The 24,080-nt window shown below is 40.1% G+C and overlaps 1 long non-coding RNA gene and 1 pseudogene across 8 annotated transcripts in view; one reads left to right on the top strand and one right to left on the bottom strand.

The window, feature by feature from the left end:
* LOC138832890 (uncharacterized) overlaps positions 1–24,080 on the top strand; it is a 108,256-nt gene that overhangs the window by 6,102 nt on the left and 78,074 nt on the right. For 4 of the 8 annotated variants that reach the window (XR_011373723.1, XR_011373730.1, XR_011373729.1 and 1 more), the window contains exons 2-4: positions 5,685–5,976; positions 18,439–18,563; positions 19,535–19,659. This is a non-coding gene — a long non-coding RNA (uncharacterized lncRNA). The remainder of the gene's footprint in view (positions 1–5,684; positions 5,977–18,438; positions 18,564–19,534; positions 19,660–24,080) is intronic. The other 4 variants (XR_011373726.1, XR_011373728.1, XR_011373724.1 and 1 more) reach the window with 2 other exon arrangements.
* Positions 10,137–10,235, bottom strand: LOC138833047 (U6 spliceosomal RNA; annotated as a pseudogene).

The following is a 24,080-nucleotide window of genomic DNA, read 5'->3' on the forward strand; positions in this document are numbered from 1 at the left end:
TTACTTTTAATATTCCCCCAAGAACTTTGTTCTTTTTGGAACTGCTTAGAATTAAATTGGTTAAAGTACAATAAGTGAGTGGAAATCAAGAACCCAACATTAGACGATTAAAAATGTTTGTTTGTTTGTTTTTGCTATACATGCTGGTTTCCAAGTCTTTGAAGCAGAGTAAATGATTACAATTTGTTTTAAAGTGGAATTATTTTAGTAATTCTCGTCCGACTAAAAAAATTATTCATGTTGTCTTCTTTAGGTGTTACGTTTATTTCATAAAAGAAATGTGAGTGCTGAATATAAATAGCTATCTAGAAAAGGACCTTTTGATGGGTAGGACTGAAAGTATTAAGTTTTATCTCCAAAGAAGAGCCTTCACACATTTTTTTTTTCGAAGCAAAATTCACGTGGCTCTCAAAGCCTGGGACAGTTTGCTATAAATTCCTTTAAGGGAATACTGGGTTCCCAGGGCTACAAGTTCTCATCTCAACCTGTCAGCCCCTCCACTCCCAGACTCACATCCTAGAGACCCTTGGCTGTCAGGGCTGGGACCTTGAGACCGCTCCCCCTTCACCCCCCTCCATCAGCCTGCCAGAGTTCCAAAGTTAGAAGTTGGGTGGGGGAGGATTAACCCCTTTTTCACTCCCTCTCTTCTACCCTCAAATCCCAACTGTTAGATTTCCTGGTAAATAGGAGCATAGGAGCCACGCTGTCCAATAAAGAATAAATTAAGTAGAAGAACCCCAGCCGCTGGATATTTGAAAGCTTCAGTGAGGTGTCAAACCAGTGTTTAACACGTTATCCTCACTCACTGTGCAGAAATCTTGGATCTGTTGGGATTAACTTTAGGAAGGAAGGAAAGGAAAGAAGGAAGGATGGAAGGATGGGAGGAAGGAAGGGAGGAAGGGAGGGAGGGAAGGGGGGGAAGGAAAGAGCAGGAAGGGGGGGAAGGAAAGAGCAGAAAGGGAGGGAAGAGGGATAAGGAAAGGAAAAAAAGAAAGAAAAAGAGAAATAAACAAAGAAAGTCACAGAGAAGCCCAGTTTCCAGAGGGAAGTGGCTTTATGCCATAGCCGCTGAAGGAACAGGCTTCGGCTCCGTGACCTTTCTATTCTTTTCTTTCCCGGGCCAGTCCAGGAAAGAGGTTCTCTCTACCAGTCCCTCAGAACTCTGCCCGCCTTGGCGGGTCTGGGACATTGAGGTGGTCCTGATTCAAAACTGGGTAAGAAGATAAGGAGTGTGTTCAGAACTAGTCGTTTTCCTCTGTGATTTTCTTTTTTATTTTAATAAAGGTTCTGGTATCACAAATTGAGCACTTTCTCCTGGTTACTGCTCAGCTGGAGAAAGGAGAGTTTGTTCTGTTGCTGTTTAGCAGGCTGGACACTGACCTTGAAAGTTGAAGCCAGGTAGGACAGTCCCCAAATATCAGCTGTTTACTACCACCTGCTCCTTCAGTGTCTGGTCACAGTGGAGAGGGGCAAAAGGTGAGTCCCTTTGTGGCAAAGACTTGTCCATGTAAATACAACACTGAATAAATTAACCTCAAACCAGCAAGTTGGGGTGTAGCAGTTTAGCAGGACTAATTGCAGACAATGTAGCTGAAATGACTTTTCCAATTAGCTGCTGGTTGGAGTTTAGTTGGAGGGACTGTCAGCTCCAACGATGGGTAATTGCTTTATTGCTCACAAAACTATCATCTATTTAGAACATATGTGCTAATTACTCTGGATGGGCGTCGAAAAAGAGACCATAAATCTAATAGCACTTTAAAAAGTCTATGGTGCTTGTAAGCACCATCCCCTACTACATTCTCTCCTACCCAGGTTGGTGTGGTAGATGACAGTGTTTGAGGAAGGCAAAGGTTTGGCCTGTAGGAGCCAAGGGGACTCTCTGGTCACGCCCTGCGTGTGCAGGACAAACATGCGTCCTTTGCGTGCATGGCTGAGGGGTTAAGTCTCTGCCTACAAAAACCAGTCCTCTTTAGCCATGGACTTTTTTTTTTCCTTTTGCAAAAGATTACTTTAGAAATCTTTTAATTGGATTAGGTTGGAAAAATTAATCTTCTTTAGCCTTGGATAAATTTATTGTGGACACTGTCGGGAGGGAAACCCCTGTAATTACAGTAAGGGCCCAAGCCTCCTCACTTACCCGCCCCCCCTCTCCTCCGCGCTCTCACGTCTCCCAACTGCGTGCACTCGCGGACATCTCCAGCCCTGGAGAGACCGAAGTGAGAGTGGAAAGACACATCTGGTCTGGAGACCCAGGAGGTCCCAAGCAAATATTCTTTGTCCCTAGCTACACCTGAATTCTCGAACTCCAAATCGCCCAAGTTCATAGCACCTTGCCTTTATTCCTGAGAAGTTCTGGGGTTCTGGGTGTGTGGGGGTGGGGGGAGAGGACGACGCTGCAGAGCTTGGAAGAGGAAGTGGGGGTATGTCAGGGCAAAGAGCTACCGGCGAAACTCACTAAGTTTGTCCTCCACCTCCTCCTGGGTGTCCAGCTGGGAGCTCTTATGGAGACACTGTCCAGTTTTCCGCGCAAAAACACACAGCTAGCTCTTGGCGTTTCCCCTGGCACCCAGCTCTGGAGAGCCATTCCCCACCGATGTGCTCGGAGGTTGAGGTGGAAGAGCTCGGACCCACCGCACGTATCCTGGCTAGCGGCGACGTCCACGCCAGGCTCGCTTCCGCGCGCGCCTCGTCCCGGCGTAGCGGGGCGTCCGCAGCCGCTGCAAGCTGAGGGCTGGGCCCCGCCGGCCGCGCCTCGCAGCGGGAGATAATAACATCTGCCTGAAACGGGATCCCTACTTTTGCAGCTCAATTTAGCTGTTAATAGCAGTCCTCTGAGGTGTGGTTAATTGATGGGGGATAAAGGCGTAATGACTGGAAGGGGAGACGCCAATGATCCTTTAATATACTTTTAAAAGAACAACTACCCCCAAACACCCGAGAGTCATCTCCCGGTGGTGGCGGGTGCGTGCGTGCGTGCGTGTGTGTGTGTGTGTGTGTGTGTGTGTGTGTGTGTGTGTGTGTAAAAGAGCAGGGATTTCGAGGTGGTTAAAGCGCTCCGGTACTGTACGTACCTGGCGGCACCAGGGCTGGGCGAAGCCTGGGCTTGCAGGACCTTGGCGCTCGGCTGCCCCTTAGACGCTCAGGTTGGGCTGATGGGGAGTTTTCGAGGTTGCAGGGAGGAAAGAGAAGTCGGGTAACAGAGGGCTGAAAAGTGACCTGGTGACCTGGTTGACTAGCGGGGAAGAAGCCAGAAGCCAGAAAGACGAACACGGCCACTGTGAACGGTTCTCCCTGGACCGGGATGGAAAGCGACACCTCGAAGCCTCTGCCTGCCTGCCTTCTCGCGCTGCAGCGGCCGATCTTTGAGCCTGGGCAAAACGGTCCAGGGATCGGGCTCCTCAGGGGGTGGGTGGCTGGGTTCAGCTGTCCGAACACCCGCAGAGGTGCCCTGGAGCCGGCGCCGAGAAGCGCGCGTCGGGGTATGAGTGCGCGTGTGTGCGTGCGCGCGCCAGCCGCCCCCAGACGCAGAGCCCGAGCCCTGTAGCCCCGAGCACGTGGCAGTATTTAGGCCTGGTCTTTACGGAGCACTGAGACTCTGGCGGGGTACTGGGATTTCCCTGCTTTAGAGATAGGTCCTATAAGTGGCGGCAGAGCTTCCCTAGCCACCAAGGCCTCAAGGCTTTCCGCTCCATCCTCAGTGCCTTCCCTTTCTAGTGCCTGATTTCGCTTAGGTTCACAGAAGCATAAGATGAAAAGGAAAACAAGAATGCGATCGCCCTGGCTACTTACGACGGAGGAGCCTCCTTAGAGTATGGGAGATGATGTCCTTAGCAGGTTACAAAACAAACCCTCTTAAGAAGCCTTAATGCTTCAGGTTTTAGCGCCCTATAAACGAGGGTGAGCGTGTGCGTGCCTGCAGTCTGAGAAGTGGAAGGAAAATTGACGCAAATCGCCGTCCATATTTTATTGCTCTGAGATGTCGCAGGTGTTCAGACTGCAGCTCAGCTATTGTCTACCTTCCTTCTGTAAGCACCCGACTCAGGGACGAAACCGTCTCAAGAAAAAGAATTTTCCTCAGCCATCTCATGGAAAAGTACATTCGCAGGGGGATAGGGAGGGAGCGGCTTCGAGGTCAACGATTTGAAGACAGGCAGTCTGGAGTCCTAACTCGATGGGGAATGCATGTCTTCGTGCGGTTTCGTCCTTTTGTAGTCACTAACTTCACCCAGTGTGGATCTCAAGGAAATCAAGATTCACAGTTGAGCCCTATGAGCACCCTAATTTTGCTCTATGTGGATCTCAAGGAAATCAAAATTCACAGTGTAGCCCCCCCCCCCATCAGATTCCCTCAGTAGCACCAAGCAGGGGAGGGTGGTGAACTGGGCTCCAAAGTCCTGGGGCTATTTTTGGGATCCTCAGAGTTGGGGAGAAGGCCTCAGACTCAAATTCGTACCCTGGCTAGTGACTCCCAACTTAGTTCCTGGAGACAGTACCGATGCTTTGTTGGAGGCGCAAAATCTTTAGCCACAGAATGACCCTTGATCCCCCTTGCCCCCTGAAGCCCTAGATCGGCCGACCCTGCTGACCCCCGGCACAGCACTAGTCCCGGGTCCAGGCCCCATTTATGCTGTAGTCAAAGGCCTTTACTTCCCAGTCTCTCCTCACATCCTTCACCCCACAACAGTGCTTTATGGCTAAGTCTTTGTCCACTCTGTGACACCCAAGTAACTGTAGGGATGGGCACCCACCCATGGGCCCTTCCCTTCCTGTCTCGAGGCTCAACCCTGCCCAGAGCAGCTCTTGGAAGAGCTGCCCACATCTGGGCACGGAGAGGAGGGTTGTTGCTAGGGAACTGAACGCTAGTGCCGCACCAGGTGCTCAGAGGTGCCCAGGGCACTAGATCCGAGCTCAGCACGTCGTTGCGTGCCGATGCGGGGACGCCACGCAGTCACACTGAAGGCTACCATCCCTGGGAAGTCGTAGTGACAAAGCCCTTAAGCCTGCACGGAATATAGTGGTATAGTTAGGGTTCAAGGAGGACGCCTGGCCCGGCTAGGGCGCACCGCAGTGGCAGTGGTGGTGGTGGTGGTGGTGGTGGTGGAGGGTTCGCCCTCCCCAAACCCGACACCGGCTCCCTGGGTCGGCCAGGGCCATTTCTGTGTCTGGGAGTCATCGCTGCACTTTGCTTAGGAATGGGCTGAAAAAAAGAGTGTCCCCCTGTCCAATATTGGTTTCTAGGTCCACCATCATCGACTAAAGCCACTTGTACGAGTCTGCCCCAATCAGGGTCTCGTCCAGTGCTTCCAGAACGCTGAGCCTGCGGCTTCGGGGCAATCGGCCCTATTTAGGGCAGCCAGGCTTCAGATGTTGAGTTGGGAGGGGTGAGAAAGCATGGCTCAGGAGAGATGGGTTAACGAATCTCAACTTGATTTTCTGTTTTAGGGAGAATCTTGGTTTTAAGAAGCTGGAAAGCCAGTGGAAGTTCACTTTGTAGCCTTTGATATTTGGAAAGCCTCTTTCTGCTAAGCAGACACAGCACAGAAAATCTGCTGTGTAATTCATAACAATGATCTTGGGAGACCCTAACTCAAGAGTTTTCCCAGAGATTACTTTATAATCTCTCAATTTAGAGAGTTGGTATGTACTGAACCACCAATATACTGAAAAGTATCTTCCTTTAGACAGGGATTGAGGAACGGAAATACCACCACCTTCCAGCCAAACTGTTATGAGGACTGATTACAGTGAATTGACGCTCCAGATGTTGCATTAGAGACGCTGCAAGTGTGAGCAGGTACCGCGGAGAAGAGTGACATTGTTAACAAAAAGCATCTAATTAACAATGACTTCATTTGATTGGAAGGATGAAGAAGTCTTTTTAAATCAATCCAGATTTACTGGCCTAAGCTCAGCCAATTTATGAATATGGAACCCGACTGGGGTCTGCTTTCTTTCAAAGATGTCATCTTAGAGGTAATAGCATAGGTGAAGTCATTTGGTTACACTGTGGAAACTTTTATAGTGCCTTCCTTGGGAATTGAATTCAGTGCTTCTTCATTTTATTAGGAACAGACTGACTCCATCAACCGTGCTCTCCCTGTTTAGAGGCAGGACTGCTTGAAGCAATTAGGTTCACCAATTAGCATAGTTTTACTGACCCCAGCAGCAGCACCCCTCCTCAGATGATCCATTTCTTCAAAGTCAGGGGAAAGCTGGAGTCCAACATGCTCCCCAGGTGTGCAAGCTGGGGAACTGAGCCCACAAGCAGAATAGCAAGGCCATACAAAATGCTTCCAATACTCTTCAAATGTTATTTTCTTGGCAATTTTGGTGGGGTTTTACTCTCTTTCTGATTCTGGATCCTATATCATCTAACTGTGAGCCTTAAAAAGCTCTCTGGTTTGGTTGTGTTTTGGCAGATTTTCTTTTAAGAAAATGAATTGTCTTCCCTCTCTTCTGTCTGTCTGTGTGCTAATGATGCTGTGGAAAATGTTAGGGTCCTAAGAGAGAACTGATGGGCCCCTTGAAACCTTGTAGGTGACAAGGTAAGGGGCAGGTGTGTGTGTGTGTATGTGTGTGTGTATGTGTGTGTGTGTGTGTGTGTGTGTGTGTGTGTGTGTGTGTGTGTATGTATACTCACTTGGTCCTCCAATGACAATTTCTGCACTCAGGAGACTGAGACAGATTGATCATGAGTATGAAGGCAACCTGGGCTACTTAGTGAGATCCTGACTCAAAAGCAAAGAATAAAAAACAAACAAACCACTGAAAATCTATGAAGAGAAGCGAACTGTGGATATGGATAAACAAATGATTTATTTTTTGAAATTTGAAGGTATATTTTAACAAAACAGTACTGCAGCCCTTTTACTGTAAGCACAATCAGTTGGTGGCCAACATCTTCAATAAAGTAAAATGTCTGGAGTCCAACACAGACTAGGAAAGAAGAGGTTTTGCTCTTGCCACTGTCATGGGGAGAGAAGGGATTAAATTTACATGGCTATTGTCCTTGTCTCTTCTCTAAAAAAATATTTATCTGTTAGATTCCACTAGATTAAATTGCTGACAGTTCATCAGTAGCAGCAACAATGTAATTCCCCTAACCTTATTAAATCAATAAATACTAGATTCATGCATTGAATTAAAAATACATCAGCATGACCATGAATTTTGATCATTTGGTCACAGACCTAGGAATCAAAGATGTCACACAAAACTTTGCTAGTCCGCATTTATTTAACCTATTTTTTCTGTTTTGCATCTGTGAGAAAATATTCTGGGGTTTTAACATTTCAGGAACCTGTTTAGAGGCTGAACTATTTAAAGCAAGCAGTTATGACAAGTTTTATTTTTTGTTTGGTTAGTTCTTGAACATTGTTTTACTAATTCCTCAAATTTAACTATGAAGACAATGTCTACTAATTTTAATAACTTTGACTTAATAGTTCTTTTCATTTAGTTTTTATACTAATGACAATATACTTCCACTTAGAATACAATAGTCAGACATATTCAGTGCAGAAACTTCCATAAAAGTGTAAGTAAACTTAGTTGTATCTGTTGTTTATTGGTGTTGCTGAAACAGAACCCAGAGTTTAATGCTTGCTAAGCAATCATTTGACCATTGAGTTATATCCTAAGTACCTGCTTTGGGGTAAGTACAAATAAATATATTCAGTGTGAGTCTATTGCCATACATTGATTATAGCAGTTATGTAAAAATAAACCAAATTTATCTTTCATCACTGTGAACTGTATTATAAACCAGAGGATTGCTTAATGTTTTAAAATAAGTCATTTGTAATCTGAGTTGTTTGTTGGAATTGATAACCCAAGAAGCAATGAAAAGTTTCAAACCTTTTAATTTAATACAGCACTTAGGAAATTACATAATAACCTGGACTGTTACATTGGAGGTATGAAAAGATACCTCAAATATGGTTTATGAGGAATTGTGCAGTTAAATTGTATTTTAGTAAGTCAATTTACAGTTAGTCCCTACTGAAAACAGGAACATATATTAATCCCTACAAGCTGCGTAGAAAAAAGTACTGTTAATCTAGCCAGATATTTGACCATACTCATCAACAGTGGTAATTATTTAAAAATTATGCATCCCCTATTGATGTCAGCCAGCATATTTGGTACTGAGTTCTGAAGATACAGTCATTGGTCCTTGGGTTTGCCACACTGTGGAAGAAAAATCTTTATTTGATGAAATAGGCAATCAACTGAAATCTATCCTCTTTAAATAAACTGATTCTTCAGTATTTTCCCAGTGTTGGTATAAGTTGTTGTCTCTGATGTCCCCCAGGGCTCTTTCCTCTGCTTTCTGATTTGGTATATAAAAGCAGCTCTGAATGATGGATTACTGTGTCATTGCAGCTACCGAAGGATTAATTTGTTTCATTGATTTCTCTTTAGGCAGATTGCCAGAATTTGCTGCTTCCCACCTTTCCCCAAGACTTGTAGAAGTAATAGACAGTAATAGCCTAAGACAAATCAGCTCCTTCTTATAAAAATAGAAGGAGAAAACTAAGAGTCCTAGGAAATATCTGGCAAACATTTTACTGGCCATGCTGGGGAGAACAATTAATTATTTGCTTTGGAAATAACTTAATTGAAAAATTTCTGGAATTGATGCTTTTCAATGCAGCATGTTAATTGATATGTACACACACACTATAAATGTGATTCCTAATTTCTAATAGACCTATTCAACAAAGAAAAAAGATACACATCACCCATGTGATTGGCATGTCATTTTCTTTCTATACCAGATTTTGGAATCAACTTGCCATACAAGTTCAAATCCGTTTACCTGCTAGTCTTTATAGGATTAGCTCACACAAAGAATTTGTAGAAAATTTGGGCAATGAGTAAGAGTACCACAATGAAATATAATTGTCTCAAAATAATTGTCTGAAAATAGCAAATAGTTTCATACATTAACATTTTCTGATTTAAAAAATAGTACTTGACCATAAGAAATTGAAAAGTTTAAAATATTTTGTGTGTTTTCTTTAAATTACTTTCCTCTAAGCAATTAATATAATGTGATTAAAGTTATTATCAAAGCCATTTATACCAACTATGGTGTCTTAACAATATACTTTAATCATTCTACTTCTGGAGAAATTAGATTTCTTATTTTTATTCATATAAAGTGATGAATAAGCATTTTAAATAAATCTTCCATCATTTCAATGGTTTTTGTCTTACAATGTATTATTAAGAAAGAAATTACTTGAACTGAAGTGAAGACTGTTTTCAAAGACTCTTTATATTGATTGCCAACTTGTTTTCTGAAAAGGTTCTACTGATTTAAACCAATAGTTCAAAAACTGGATTCTCCGTAGAAGCGACATTCTAATTTGTTACATGAGCAAAGAAAGCAGAACAGCATTCTTTTCCTTGTGTTCTGAAAGCAATGGAGCATTTTGCATGTACTTAGTCTCTCAGAAGCACTTTCCCAACTGCAGATGTGAAATAGGCTGGTTATACAAATCTATTTATTTCCCTTCTGTAGTGCTGAAAATTATATTGATTTAATGATCTCAAGTTGTACTTTTTATGCAATTAGTTGTGTAGTAAAAACTAATATTGTCATGTGCTAATGTCCCCCCCCTCCACATTGTGCTATGATTGTAGTCCATGCAATATCAGCAAGTTGATGCTTTCCCTGTGCTTTGCTGAAAGGAAAAAGGAACATCTGTTTCCATTCTATATCTGCATCATAATGATAACAATTAAATAGCTATTATGGTGTAGAATACCGTAAATATATTTTGCTGAATGACCTATACTTCCTTTTCGGAAAATTTTAGAGATAGGATGGATTTTTACAGGTAGTTTTTATGTAGAAGTTTAGAGAGGCCTTTGCTTACTTTAGATAAATTATTGCAGTTCTTATTTTTCTTAGTAAAAACAAACAAACAACCTGATGATTAGATACTTGGCTTTCAGATGTGCTTTTTTCTTTCATCCTTTTCTTTCCCTTCCTTCCTTCCTTCCTTCCTTCCTTCTTTCTTTCTTTTCTTTCTTTCTCCTTCCTTCCTTCCTTCTTTCCTTCTTTTTTTCTTCTTTATTCCCTGCCTTCCTGCCTTTCTCTCTTTCTGTTCTTCTTTCTTTCTCCCAATATGGAACACATCATGAATTTGCATTTCATTCTTGTGCTGGGCCCATGCTAATCTTCTCTGTATCATTGATTACCTAAGCGAGCATGTGACTCTTGAATATATTTCTCTTAGGAATATCTTTTGATTATAAATTTTGGGGCTTCTCTCAATATTCTTAAATGGGCTTATCGAGTTACTAATCAAACAGTTCATTTTGTGTTGTGTGCCCTTCGGGTACTTTTTATATTTTACTAAGTTGGAAGACTGCAAATAGTTATAGTATATTCCCTCCTCCCCACTTTTTTTTCTTTATTAGGGGACATAGATAGAGATCTTTGCCTCTACTTTTAATGTGGTGCTGTGGCACATGGTAAGCACATGCTTTGTCACAGAGCTGCATCTCCAGTCCCAGTATTTACCATTTCAAGCTCAGCAGGAGCATTTTTGAAACTACAAATAACAATTTCCTCTGGTCTTTAAAGCTCTGGAGAAATATTTTCACTTGTTTTAGATTTTTGTAAAAAAAAAGTTTTGTGTTCACATAGAAATGATTAGACAAGGTTTCAAATGTAAAAGTGATTATATAAGGGAGAAAAACGAACACATATCCCAAACTCAGTTTGAGGAATGAAAGATTGCCAGAGCAATGAAAGCCCTTTCCTTATGGCTTTTGAAAAATAACCATCATTCGGCATGGGATGCTGATCATCCCTTTTGCCTTGTTGGCGGTCTATAAATTGGAGCTAATTGACTTGTCCAGAGAGAATTTTAGGCTGTTGGAGCTCAGAGTGTTACTAGAATCTTTCTAGTCTTGTCCCCTGAGACAGAGCACTTTTCTCTGCTTTACCATCCTTGGCTGTGAAGTTTCCCTCAGACGTATTTCTTTCTAGGATTTTAAAAATTCATTACCTATTGTTTTCTGTGAAACAAAGTGAAAACAAAACTAAAGATAGAGAGAGAGCTAAGGAGGCTAAGAAATTTCGCCAGTACTCTATACTAAGTCAGGGGACAGAGAATAAAACTAATTTCTCCAAGCTTCTGTTTAGATGCTCTTTCCAGATTTCACATTGCCTTGTGTTGGGGTTGATTTGAAGGAGAAGACAGGAGGCAGAGCAAAAGAAGGGAGGCATGGAAGAGGAGAACACACACACACACACACACACACACACACACACACACACACACACACACACACACACATACACACACACACACATTTTTAATGTACTTTAAACTACAGTCACATCACAAATGACTTTCTATTTGAAAATGAACTTATTTCTTGTTTCTGTGTAGTGGCCACATACTAGAATTCTAAAGTGAAAACGGCACAATTTGAATGAATCTACAAATATGCTTTTAAATTCTCTTTAGAGGAAAAACCTCATTCTAAAAGCAGCAACTTAGATTTATGTGCAGGCTCTTCCTCGTTCAGGTTCTTACTAAACAATTTTAATTCATTCTTATGAAATGACTAAGCCTGTGTCAGGATATTCACATGGTGCCTTTCCTATGAAAAACAGTAATGTAACTGGAGGCTAGAGTTAGAGAATCTTGTTTTAAACCATTTTTTTTCTAAGTCTGTTGCTTCAAAATCAAACATTGAATTAATAGAATATTGGCATTTTATAAATATACACTTGGAAACTTATACTAGTAATCACATCCTTTAGGGATAAAACTACTAATAGCAGCTTTGTCATTGTTATAACTATTTTAGAAATAGTTGTGTGTTTTTCTTTTTCCTATCCCTCCCTCCTTCTCTCCCTCCCTCCCTATCTCCCTCCCTCATTCCATTCTTCTCTTTCTCTCCTTCTGTCCTGCTCTCCTCCCTTTTCCTCCTTCCCTCCCTCCCTCCCTTCCTCCTTTCTATCCTTCCTTCCTTCCTTCCTTCCTTCCTTCCTTCCTTCCTTCCTTCCTTCCTTCCTTCCTTCCTTCCTTCCTTCCTTCCTGTTTTCTTTCTGTCCTGGGGCTTGTACTTAGGGCCTAGGCAGGGTCCTTGAGCTATTTTACTTGTAGCTAGTGCCCTACCACTTGAAACACAGCTCCAGTTCTGGCTTTTATTTGGTGGTTAATTGAAGATCAGGGACTTTCATGTCCATGCTGCCTTTGAACCTCAATCCTCAGATCTCAGCCTCCTGTGAGGCTGAGTAGTTTTGGGATTGCAGCTATGAGCCACCAGCACCTCATGATAATTGTGTTTCTATAAGCAAATTAATAAGTACATTTATCTTTGAATAATTTTGGTCTGGTTATCTTATGACTACAGCATCTTCTAGTAGAAAAATTTCCCTAGGAATTCGACTGAGGAGAAAAGAACTAACATAGATATCAGCATTTAGTACTCCTTTATTAACTGTTGTTTTGATCACACTTACTAAATGTGATTTCTTTCATTTCTTTCTGAGAAAGTTTTTTTTTGGGGGGGTTTATGTGTATGAGAATATTTTTAAAAGCAGTTGTTTTATTGAATTGCTATTTGTGGTGAATACATTGTAAGGAATTTTCCACACTAGCTCATCTAACAGGTAGATGAAACTTAAGAATTAAGCTTTCCCCCATATGTACATAATCCTGGGAGTTCAGATGGGAATTATACTGTTTTCCATTGCCACAGCCAGTACAGTTTGTAAGCTGTGATGTAAGGCTTTGTCTTTAGATTTGACTGTCGTAAGATTTCCTCCATGACTTGTTTTGAATTTTCAGCTCTCTGGAAAGTTTTCCTTATTTGATTCTTAGGAAAATTATATTACTTTTGTATTAGGGCTCTTGGAATAGAGATAGTCAACACATTTGAAGAGTTTTTATTGTGTTTAAGGCCTGTGGTGTGGGTAAAAACAGTCTTTGTTTTCAGGAATATGATAATTGATCTTGTCTTGTACCAAAAATTTAAGATTATTTAAGATTTTGGGGGCTACCAAAGGTATACTAGTTGTGATATATATCTTGAGTAAAAACAGCATGATGGCACTTGGTAACTTCAAATCAATTTTTATGTTAAATTTATCAGTATTATAAAATAATTTGTTTAAATAAATGTCAATTAAAAATTTTCTGCAAATAACAATTGTTATTTATAATAGTATTTCCAGAAAAGAGCCATTTGTGTTGCTTAATTTATCAAGGAGCAAATTCATTTTTCAAAACACAAGAAGCTTAAACTCTCTGAATTCAAGTTACCTCTACACTAAACATGAAGGCAAAACACATTTCTTAAATAATTTCTTTTTTTTTATTGTGAAAATACTGTACAGAGGGGTTACAATTACATGGGCAAGATAGTGAGTACATTTCTTATCAAGCATTGTAGCCTCCTCCTTTGTTTACCCTTCCCATCCCTTCAGCTCCCCCACCCCCCCACCCAATCCTCCCCCCCCAAAGTTGTAATGTTCCTTTCGACATGACAATTTGTACTTCTCATTGTTGCACAGGGTCCACTTGTATCCTTATTTAAACGACTTGTTTTTCCCCTTCCCCTCCACAAATTATACCGACATCAAATACAGTGAAAGCAGGGGTTATACTGTGGGGGAGGGACATACAAAGCAACAAAGAAATAATCCTTAAATAATTTCTTTTTTTTAAATTTTTTTTATTATTATTATTATTTTTTTGGTCCAGTCGTGGGGCCTGAACTCTGGGCCTGGGCACTGTCCCTCAGCTCTTCAGCTCAAGGCTAGCGCTCTACCACTTGAGCCACAGTGCCACTTCTGGCTTTTTTCTTTTTGCTTATGTGGTGCTGAGGAATCGAACCCAGGGCCTGAGGCATGCAAGGCAAGCACTCTACCACTGACCCACCTTCCCAGCCCCCTTAAATAATTTCTTAAAACCACATTTGATCTTGACTGTGCATTAATGTGTGTGTGTGTGTGTGTATGTGCACGCGCGCGCGTGTGTGCGTATGTGTACGGTAGTAATGGTATTTTGAGCTCAGGGCCTTCTACTTACTAGGCAAATGTTCTACCACTTGGGCAGTATTTCTAGCTCTTTTTTACTGTAATTATTTTTCAGATAGGGCTTCATATATATATATATATATATATATATATATATATATATACATATATATTTTAAGCCTGGAGATTGGTCTTAAACCAAAACCATCCTATGTTGCTCCTGTTAGCTCCCATCACGGGCACATACTGTCATGCCAATCTTACTGATTGAGATGGAGTCTTGCTAAGTTTTGCTCAGGCTGGCCTTGAGTTAAAATCCTCTTGAACTCCACCTCTGGAAAAACTAGGTTTACAAGCATGAACCACTTAGCTGACTCATATATTAGCTTTGATGCTAGCATTGGACTTACTATAGCATGGAACATTTTTTTGTTTGTTTTTATTATCTTCAAATAGTTATACTGGGAGTTTCAATTTACATGTCTATTCATATGTACAGTGCATCTTGATCAAAGTCCCCCCCTTCCATTGTTCTTCTCCATTCCTACCCAATCCTACTTCTATTTTCACAAGTGTACATTGAGTATTCTGACTCTATTTGCTTACTCTTCTTTATCTACCCACCTCCCATTAGACCCTTATTCATGATATGTTTCAGCTTACTGATTTTTTTTTTGTCCATTGTGGGGCCTGAACTCTGGGCCTGGGCACTGTCCCAGAGCTCTTCAGCTCAAGGCTAGTGCTCTACCACTTGAACCACAGTGCCATTTCCAGTTTTCTGGTGGTTAATTGGATAAGAGTCTCATAGACTTTCCTGCCAGGCTTTGAACGGTGATCCTCAGATCTCAGCCTCCTGAGTAGCTAGGATTACAGGTGTGAGTCACTGGAGTCCAGCTTCCAACAAGTTTGACCAGTACAAATAGCTATTTTAGATAAACAATTGTAGCTGTATCAGATACTGTTGTTGCTCACACCTGTAATCTTCAACTCAGGAGACTGAACTCCAGAGGATGATGACTTTTGAGCAGCCCAGGCAGCAAAGTCCACTAAATTCTATCTCCAAAATAACCACCAAAAAAGTTGGACTGTAGGTAAGGCTCAAGTTGTAGAACATAATTGGACAAAACATGAGGCCCTGAGTTCAAACCCTAGTACTGAACAAAACATTGCAGTCTTTCTGTCCTGAGTAATGTCTTTTTTTCTATTTTTTGATATGTGGATATAGGCATAAATTTCAGTTTATAAGTATTTCAATAAGCAGTGGAAGTATAACTTGTGCCTTATGTGTTTGCATGATACATAACAAGATCTTTCTGAAGTTTGGTGATCTACTAAGTTTTAAGTATTACACATTTCTCAAAATAAGTATTTGAATTCCAAAATAAGCTTTTTCTACTCTAGTCATTATTATATTTATTTTTCTCTATTACTACTACTGCTAAAATTATAATTATTGCAATTGCTGTATCTGTCACAGTGTCCCTGTTTCACAGTGCTAGGGGTTGAGGTCTGAGCTGTGCACATGCTGGGCAGATCCACTCCCATTGAGCTATCCTCATAGCATCATTAACTTTGGAGACATAATTTAAAATATGTGTAAAGTAGTACCTGGCAGAAGGTTACACAGGATTTAAGCTCACAGTTGCATTTTGAGATCCATTATAAACTGAAAAGTTAGCTTGGTGACACTAGAGCAGAAGAACCATTGTGGAATATTGAATACCAATTACAGAGCCCAAAGCCACAAAGATCCTGTTTGTATTTCAGTTCCAGCATTAAGGAACTGAAATTCAAAAATTTAAAAACTCTGAAAGTCCTGCCTACTTTTTGGCAAGAAACTAGATGAAATCTAGTTATACGTACATACGTACGTATATACGTACATACATACATACATACATACATACATACATACATACATACATACTACATAATATGTGCATGTATCACAGATGCTTGTGACCCAGACTTCTGCTATTACGTGAACTTGACTATTTTAACTAAGAGATGTGTAAACAGTGAAACCCTATAATCATTACTGAATACTAACACTAATATATTATTTTAGCCCATTAATGTAAGATGTACAATTATCATTTTAGCAATGAAGAATTATTTTGGCAGTACTGGGATTTGAACTCAAGGTCTTAGGCAAGCACTCTACTACTTGAGCCACATTCCTCTCCTTTACTGATAAAGAAATTGAAGTTTAGCTATGATTAATTAATTTATCTAAGTCATGTTGCTAATAGGTGACAGATAAAAAGTAGGGTTGGAGTAGGTGATACTCTAGAGCCTCTTTCTCTTTCTTTTCCCTCTCTCTCTTTCTCTTACTCTCCATTCCCTCCATTCCTGGGTCTTGAAATTAGTGACTTGCATTATTACAGCATTTTTGCTGTACTTCCACTTGAGATACTGGTTAATTCGAATTGTAATCTCACATACTTTTCTGCATAGGTAACTTGGAGCCATAATCTCTTAGGTCTCAACCTTCTGAGTCATTAGGATTATAGGTATTAGCCACCAGTCCCTGGCATTGTCTTTCCTTTTTCTTTTCTTTCTTTCTTTCTTTTTTTTTTTTTTTGTCTGTCATGGGGCTTGAACTTGGGGCACTGTCCCTGAGCTCTTTTTGCTCAAGGCTAGTGCTCTACCATGCTGAGCCACAGGAGCACTTTTGGTTTTCTGGTAGTTAGTTAGAAGTAAGAGTCTCATGGACTTTCCTGCTAGGGCTGGCTTTGAACTGGGATTCTCAAATCTCAGCCTCCTGAATAGCTAGGATTATAGGTGTGACCCACCTGCACCTCACTTATCTCTTCTTATTGAGAGTAGTTATCAACAGAATGAAATACGGCCAGTATCAATGTGTGGAATCATCGTAGGTGGAGGTATGATGAAGATGGAATTTCCATATGCATGCATTTGGGACAAGAGGATATTGTGGAGGCAGCTAGAACATGGGTGGGGTGGGGAAGCAGAGAAATGTTTTTGGGGATAATTACATTGTCAAGGAATTCTATCTTAAAAGGATTAATGCTAGATTTAGTTATTGAACTTCAAGAAACTGCTAGATTTATTTTTAGTTTGATCAGTAGGATATTTGGAAAATTTTAGCAGTAAGACAAACATAATCTGTAAGCTTCCTTCTAGGAGTTAGTCACTACTAATATGTTGGCGCCTTGAAATAATTTCTATCATGTTCCTGTTTGGCTTTTATTCCCCCCTGGTTCTGGGCTTGAACTTAGTGCCTGGGCGTTGTCTCTGAGCCTCTTTGTGCTTAGGCTAGTGCTCTACAACTTGAGCCACAGCACCACTTCTAGCTTTTTCAGAGTAGTTTATTGGAGATAAAAGTCTCATGGATTTTCCTGCCCTGGTTGGCTTTGAACTGCGATCCTTAGATCTCAGCCTCTTGAGTAGTTAGGATTACAGGCATGAGCCACTGATGCCCTGCCTGTTACATTTTTTTATTGAGTAAATATCACATCAACAGCTTTCTAAAAAGAGAGTCTATATATTCTCTAACTATGTGTCTAAATTCAAGATCCATTGGATAAAGACCTAAGGATCACTGATGGTGAGCTGGGTCACCATATTTCCATATACCATCAGGTCATGCCATCCTTGTCTTTGGAGTTCTTTGCTTTCAGCCTTCTCCTTACTTTTCTGTTTATGTGATACTGAGGAATCAAACCCAGGGCTTCATACATGCTAGGTAAGCACTCTACCACAAAGCCACATTCCCAGCCCCCTCATGCCCCTTTCATTTTATCTTTATACACCAACAAAAATATTACCCTTCTCTGATTTTCTCTCTTTCCTTCAGCAAGTCTTTCTTTAGTATTCATCTTAAATGACATTTCTTCTGTGAAGCATATTGTAGTTGGCTACTTGTCCTCTTTTTCTTTCTTACTATACTATTATGTAAGGTATTGGGGGAAGTTGGAAACCAAGCTGAGGAGGACCTTTAGATCGTTGTAGCCTAGTAGAGGACTCCCAGTTTTAGTGAGATGGTAGAGGATGGTGGTAAGAAATATAATGAAGAAATTGGTTGCTAAAAGAGTAAAAGTAAAGAATATCTGGGTACCTGTGGCTTACACCCATAATCCTATTCAAGAGCCTGAGATCTGAGGATTGCAGTTCAAAGCCAGCCCAGGCAGGAAAGTCTGTGAGATTCTTATCTTCACTAAACTACAAAAAAAGCTGGATATGGAGCTGTAGCTCCATTTGTGGCAGAGTGCTATCTTGAGCAAAAGAAGCTCAAGGACAGAGCCTAAGTCCTACATTCAAGCCCCAGGATCAGCATGAGAGAGAGGGGGGAGGAAGGAGAGAGAGAGAGAGGGCACCTGATGAATCATTAAAATGTAATTCTGACTGAAAAGGGTTGTGCAGTGCTATAAAGCTAATGAAGGTCATTTTTTTTACAGGTGGCAATGGAGTTGTATTGCAGGTAGTGGCTGATGTCTTCTCTCAGTAGTTCTGTTGAAACTTGTTGCTCTCTACCTGCAAGAGAAACCCTGAATCTCACCTCTGTGGTTGCTGCTGTGTCCTGGTATGATGCTGTGCTATTCTGCTGCCTTCCCTTTGTGCTAGCAGGGAGCTGGCTTAGAATTTAGCTGTTTGTTTCTTGGAAACAACTGTGGAGAACTGAGAGGAAAGTGGTTTGGTAATAATCATATTGAGGTTTCTTTGACATTGTGGATTATATCTTGTTATTTTTGTATCGGTTACAGTGCAGGTCTAAAGAGTGATTTGCTCACTATAGGCCATTAGCATTGTCATTTTATTTGTATAGTACCTGTTGTTAACAGTTGTTTATTGATTTTTCACAGTTTTTAGTCTAATTTATTATTGTCTGAGGTAATGAAGAGGCACATAACATTAATTTTACTTATAAGTAGCGTGTTTCACAGATATCCACTCGGGAAAGAGATAAAACTAGGACATGATAAACCTCTATTTCAAGATTTGGTATAAGTATTTTATCATGAAACCGCTGCATTAACAAGAATGAACAACGAAGCTAGTAATGAAAGTATTTTTTTCTTCATAAATAGTGGGAGTATTTTTCAGAAATCTGGGAAATGTCAAAGTAATTTTGGCTGTAGTCATACTGCATTTAATGCTATTGAGAATATTGCTAACATTAACAAAAATATTCTGTAATTTCCTCAGTTATTGCTACTGGTGATGAGGGATGTAAAGTTGGCATGCTTTCATGTTTTGAGCATTATCATTATACACTTCTGATTTTACATGTCAGAAATAATCTTTATTTTGTTGAGACAGCTGAGAACATTTTTGTTTGGGAATAGAGGTCAGGAGATGATTATTTATATTAATGCTATTTAGGAAACAATGAATTTATTAAATTAAATGCATGTATAATTTTTATAATTTCATAGTTTTTATACATTTCTGTGAATATTTAGTTATCAGAATTTCATGGTTTGGGACCAAGGACAGATTTTGTTCCTATATTGATAATCTTATTTCATTATTTTTTTTTATGACCACTGGTAGCACTCATCTTGCAGATGGAGTTGAACTTGAATTATTGTTAATCAAGGAATATTGGGAAGATAACTGGCCAGGTCAGCAAGGCCATTCTCCCTGTGGAAAACAACTGGGCATGCATCTCCTTGATGGTGAGTCAGTGTCATGTTTACATGAGTCCTGTGAATATTGCTTTTGTGTTTATAAAGTTAGTAAACAACAACTTGGTTTGAACTTTGATTCATGAGACATTATTAAGAGTTGAACTATAGTGCTTCATTACTTGTGTCTAGAGCATAGAACAGCAGTCAACCTAACACTGAGAAAGAATAGAAATATAATTTGTTTCTGAATCTACTTAAAACCAATTTTTTTGAGGGTTGGGAATGTGGCTTAGTGGTAGAGTGCTTGCCTAGCATGCATGAAGCCCTGGGTTCAATTCCTCAGTACCACATAAACAGAAAAAGGAAGAAGTGGCACTATGGCTCAAGTGAGTTCAAGCTCCAAGACTGGTAAAAAACCCCAATTTTTTTTGAGATAGGTTTACTCTGTTCGTCTATAGATAGACACAGTTGTCTCCCTACTATTCTCATGAGTGATTGGGACCACAGACACACACTTCCACATTGCTACAAGCAGTTTGATAAACGCCCCAACTCCTCTCCATTATTATTATTAAGAATTAACTTAAATGCAAACTAACTTGTAAATTAGGACTTTTTAGTTGAGAGAATTCTTACTAGGAAAGAACCACAAATTGTAGCTTTATGTTTATTATTATTATTTTTTTTACTTAAAAATTTTTTTAGTTTCAGTCCTGGGGCTTGAATTCAGTTCTGGACATTGTCACTGAGTTTTTTTTGCTCAAGGCTAGCACTCTATCACTTGAGCTACAGCTTCACATTTTTTTTTTTTTTTCTAGCAGTTACTTGGAGAGTCTTGAGGACTTTCCTGCTTGGGCTGGCTTTGAACCACTATCCTCAAATCTCAGCATGAGCCACTGTCTCCTGGCTAGCTTTATTTTTTAAATATAATTTTATTGTGATTATTAAGATGTTGTACAAAGGGTTACCATTCCATAATGTATTTTTATTTTAAAATGTATTCCTAATTTTAGAAATTTCAGGATAAATGTACTGTTGATATAAAAATTCTTTTCCAGGAAGTAGGGCTGTAGCTCAAGTGGTAGGGCACTGGCCTTGAGCACCAAAGCTCAGGACCAGGATACAATGCCCAGGTCTCAAGTTCAAATGCCAGATCCAGCACCCCATCCCCCCCCCAAAAAAAAGAAAAGAAGGTTATTGTAGTGAAGCAACTAACAATTTGTCTTCTCATGAACAGTTGTTTCTTTTTTAAATGATCAGGGCGGCTAAAATCTACTTATTTAAAAAGATCTCCAGTACGATGTACTCATCTATCATTACATTTCTGGACATTTTTACCCTGCATATCTGTTACGTTCTATCCTTCATCATGCTGTGAACCATAGTTTTATTCTTTTTTTTTGGTCCGGTTGTGGGGCCTGAACTCTGGGCGTGAGCACTGTCCCTCAGCTCTTCAGCTCAAGGCTTGTGCCCTACCACTTGAGCCACAGTGCCACTTCCGGTTTTTTTCTTTTTGCTTATGTGGTGCTGAGGAATCGAACCCAGGGCCTCAGGCATGCAAGGCAAGCGCTCTACCACTGAGCCAACTTCCCAGCCCATAGTTTTATTCTTTAGCTATGTATGTTTACATGGGAAATATATAAGTGAGATCTTGTATTATTTTTCCTTCTGTGCTTAGTTTATTTTCTTAGTATTTTCTTCTATCACATTATGACAAATGACAAGGTCTCTTCTTCTAAAGCTGACTAACGTGTACACACACACACACATACACACACACAGAGCTATCTATCTGCCTTAATGTTGTTGCTTTCTTCTTAGTACTAGGGAATGAATTCAGGAACTAGTGTATACTGAGTGAAAAATAGATATTCTGCCACTTGAAAGGCAAGCCTCCAGCATTTTCTGATACTATGTCTGTCTGTGTTTATTTGATACTGGAGCTTGAATTTGAGGCCTTGCTTGTTCATAGCCGGTACACTGCCATTTGGGCCATGCCTCCAGTCTGGCATTTTTGGTGGTTAATTGGAGATGGAATCTTCTGGACCTTTCAGCTCTGATTAGCTTCCAACCTCTAAAGTGAAACCTTACAGAAGTGATGCTTGTTGAAATCAAACTACTTTTAGGTATGAAACGTGTCCACGTCCATGTTTGTAATGTTGCAAGACTCCAACTAGCCCAACTAACTATACTAATTATGTTTGTAAAGAGGCCAAGAAATAAAAAACAGAACAAAACAAAAGGAACAGCATGGCAAAAAGATTTGAAAGATATTCCACTTGGAGAAAACATGGTGATTGTACAATTTACTTTTCCTCAAAAATTATCTCCTTTTCTAAGCACTATAGGTAATTAATAAGTATAATGTGATGCATTAAAAAAACCTTTTTCGGGCTGGGAGGGTGGCTCAGTGGTAGAGCGCTTGCCTTGCATGCCTGAGGCCCTGGGTTCGATTCCTCAGCACCACATAAGCAAAAAGAAAAAAGCCGGAAGTGGCGCTGTGGCTCAAGTGGTAGAGTGCTAGCCTTGAGCTGAAGAGCTGAGGGACAGCGCCCAGGCCCAGAGTTCAGGCCCTACAACCGGACCCAAAAAAAAATAAAAATAAAAAAAATAAAAAAACCTTTTTCCTCAAAAGCATGTTTAGATAATTTGTCTCATTATTTTTATTATTATTGTTATTTTTCACATTGAGTCTACCCCACACTTTTTCAGTGGGACTAGTTTTTGGAATAAAATTAATGTTACAATTATAAATTTAATATTATAATGCAAATATTTAAAAAAATCTATGATAAAAATTTGAGTTTATGATAGCTGGAATAATGCTATTATATTTGTGATTATAAAAATGCCATTATTTTGCTCAACGCTTTGTGCTATGCTTTCTATTCCGTATCTCAGTCTATCTTTTTATTTATTTATTTTTTGATGGTGCTGGATTTTTAACTTAGGGCCTTGTGCTTGCTAGGCAGACACCGTACCATTTGAGTCATATCCCCTGCCCTTCCTTCAATCATCACAGCTATCTTGGTTAGAATACTTATCCCAGAGTTAAGGATAAGGAACAAAAGCTCAGTAATTTGATTATGTAAGTTCAGTAGCAGACACAGCATTCAAACTCTGAACTAACCTCTGAGCTTCTACTTAAAGCTTCTGCTTATAAGTGCTATGCTGAGCTGCATGAGCTTTTATGTGTGCAACTGCAGATGGGGCTGCTTTCCTCATGAAGCCTCGTCTGGCCAGTTCAAACTTTTGACTCCGCTCCATTAAATGGTATTTGGCCAAAATGTTTATTTTTGAGTCTTTCTGTGCACAGAACATTTGACAATGTCTTAGGTACTATATTTACTCTTGTGGTATATACATAAATAACATGAATGAATTCTTAAGCTTAGGTGACATATTTTGAATGTTTGCCTTACTGTTTGTTGCTGTTATTGCTTTTGTTTTTGCTTTGTGCCAGTCTTTGGGCTTGAAGTCAGGACATGAGCATTGTTCCTGAGCTTGATTGCTCAAGACCAGTGCCATACAGTGGAGCTACAGCTAAGTTTCTGGCTTTTGGCTGGTTGGACATAAGGATCCCATGGAATTTCCTGCCTTTCAAACTGTGATCCTCAGATCTCAATCTCCTGAGTAACTAGGATTACAGGTGTTTAGCTATAGGCATGAGCCACTGGTGTCCAACTTAGAATAGCTATTTAATGCAGATGTTTGCTAGAGTCTGAGGTGGTTTGGGGAGATTATTTATATATAAATATATAATTTATATAAAATAGTTATAAATCTAAAATGATGATATAACTTGTTTAACAATTATATTGAAGTATGAAGTATGAAATGTTAATTAGAAAGCATTGTTGAGGAAAATCAAATGCATGAATTGTTTAGACTATGCAAGCATATCTATGATTTTTATTTACTTTTAGTTTTTTTTTGTGGTGCTGGGTTATACCTATAATATCATTTATGCTTGGCAAATTTTCTATCACTGAGCTACATCCCCTGACCTTTGTGATTTTTTGTACATTTTTTGTTGTAAAAATGCTGTACAGAGGGGTTACAGTTACATGAGTAAGGTAATGAGTATATTTCCTATTGAGCATTATTGCCTCCTCCTTTGTTTTCCCCCTACCATCCCTTTCCTTCCACCTCCACAACTACACTCCCCCTTTGCCCCCTCTCTGACTAAATTGTAAAGTTCGTTTTTTAACATAGTGTCTTGTACATCTCATTGTTACAATGGGTCAACCTGTATCCTTATTTAAGCATTCTGATTTTTTCTTTCCCCTCCCCAAATTAAAAAAATGTACATACAAGATGCAAAGCACCGACAAAAGAGTGAAAACAGGGGTTATATCTTGGAGAAGGAACATACAAAACAACAGAAAAATCGCATGGTACATTATAAATACGTTAGAAACAATAGCAAGAAAGAGAAAAGATATTTGTGTCCCTATCTTGGGGTTCAT

The sequence above is a fragment of the Dipodomys merriami genome, unplaced genomic scaffold, assembly GCF_024711535.1.
Source record: "Dipodomys merriami isolate MVZ:Mamm:240054 unplaced genomic scaffold, mDipMer1.0.p SCAF_20, whole genome shotgun sequence".
Classification (NCBI taxonomy): Eukaryota; Metazoa; Chordata; class Mammalia; order Rodentia; family Heteromyidae; genus Dipodomys; species Dipodomys merriami.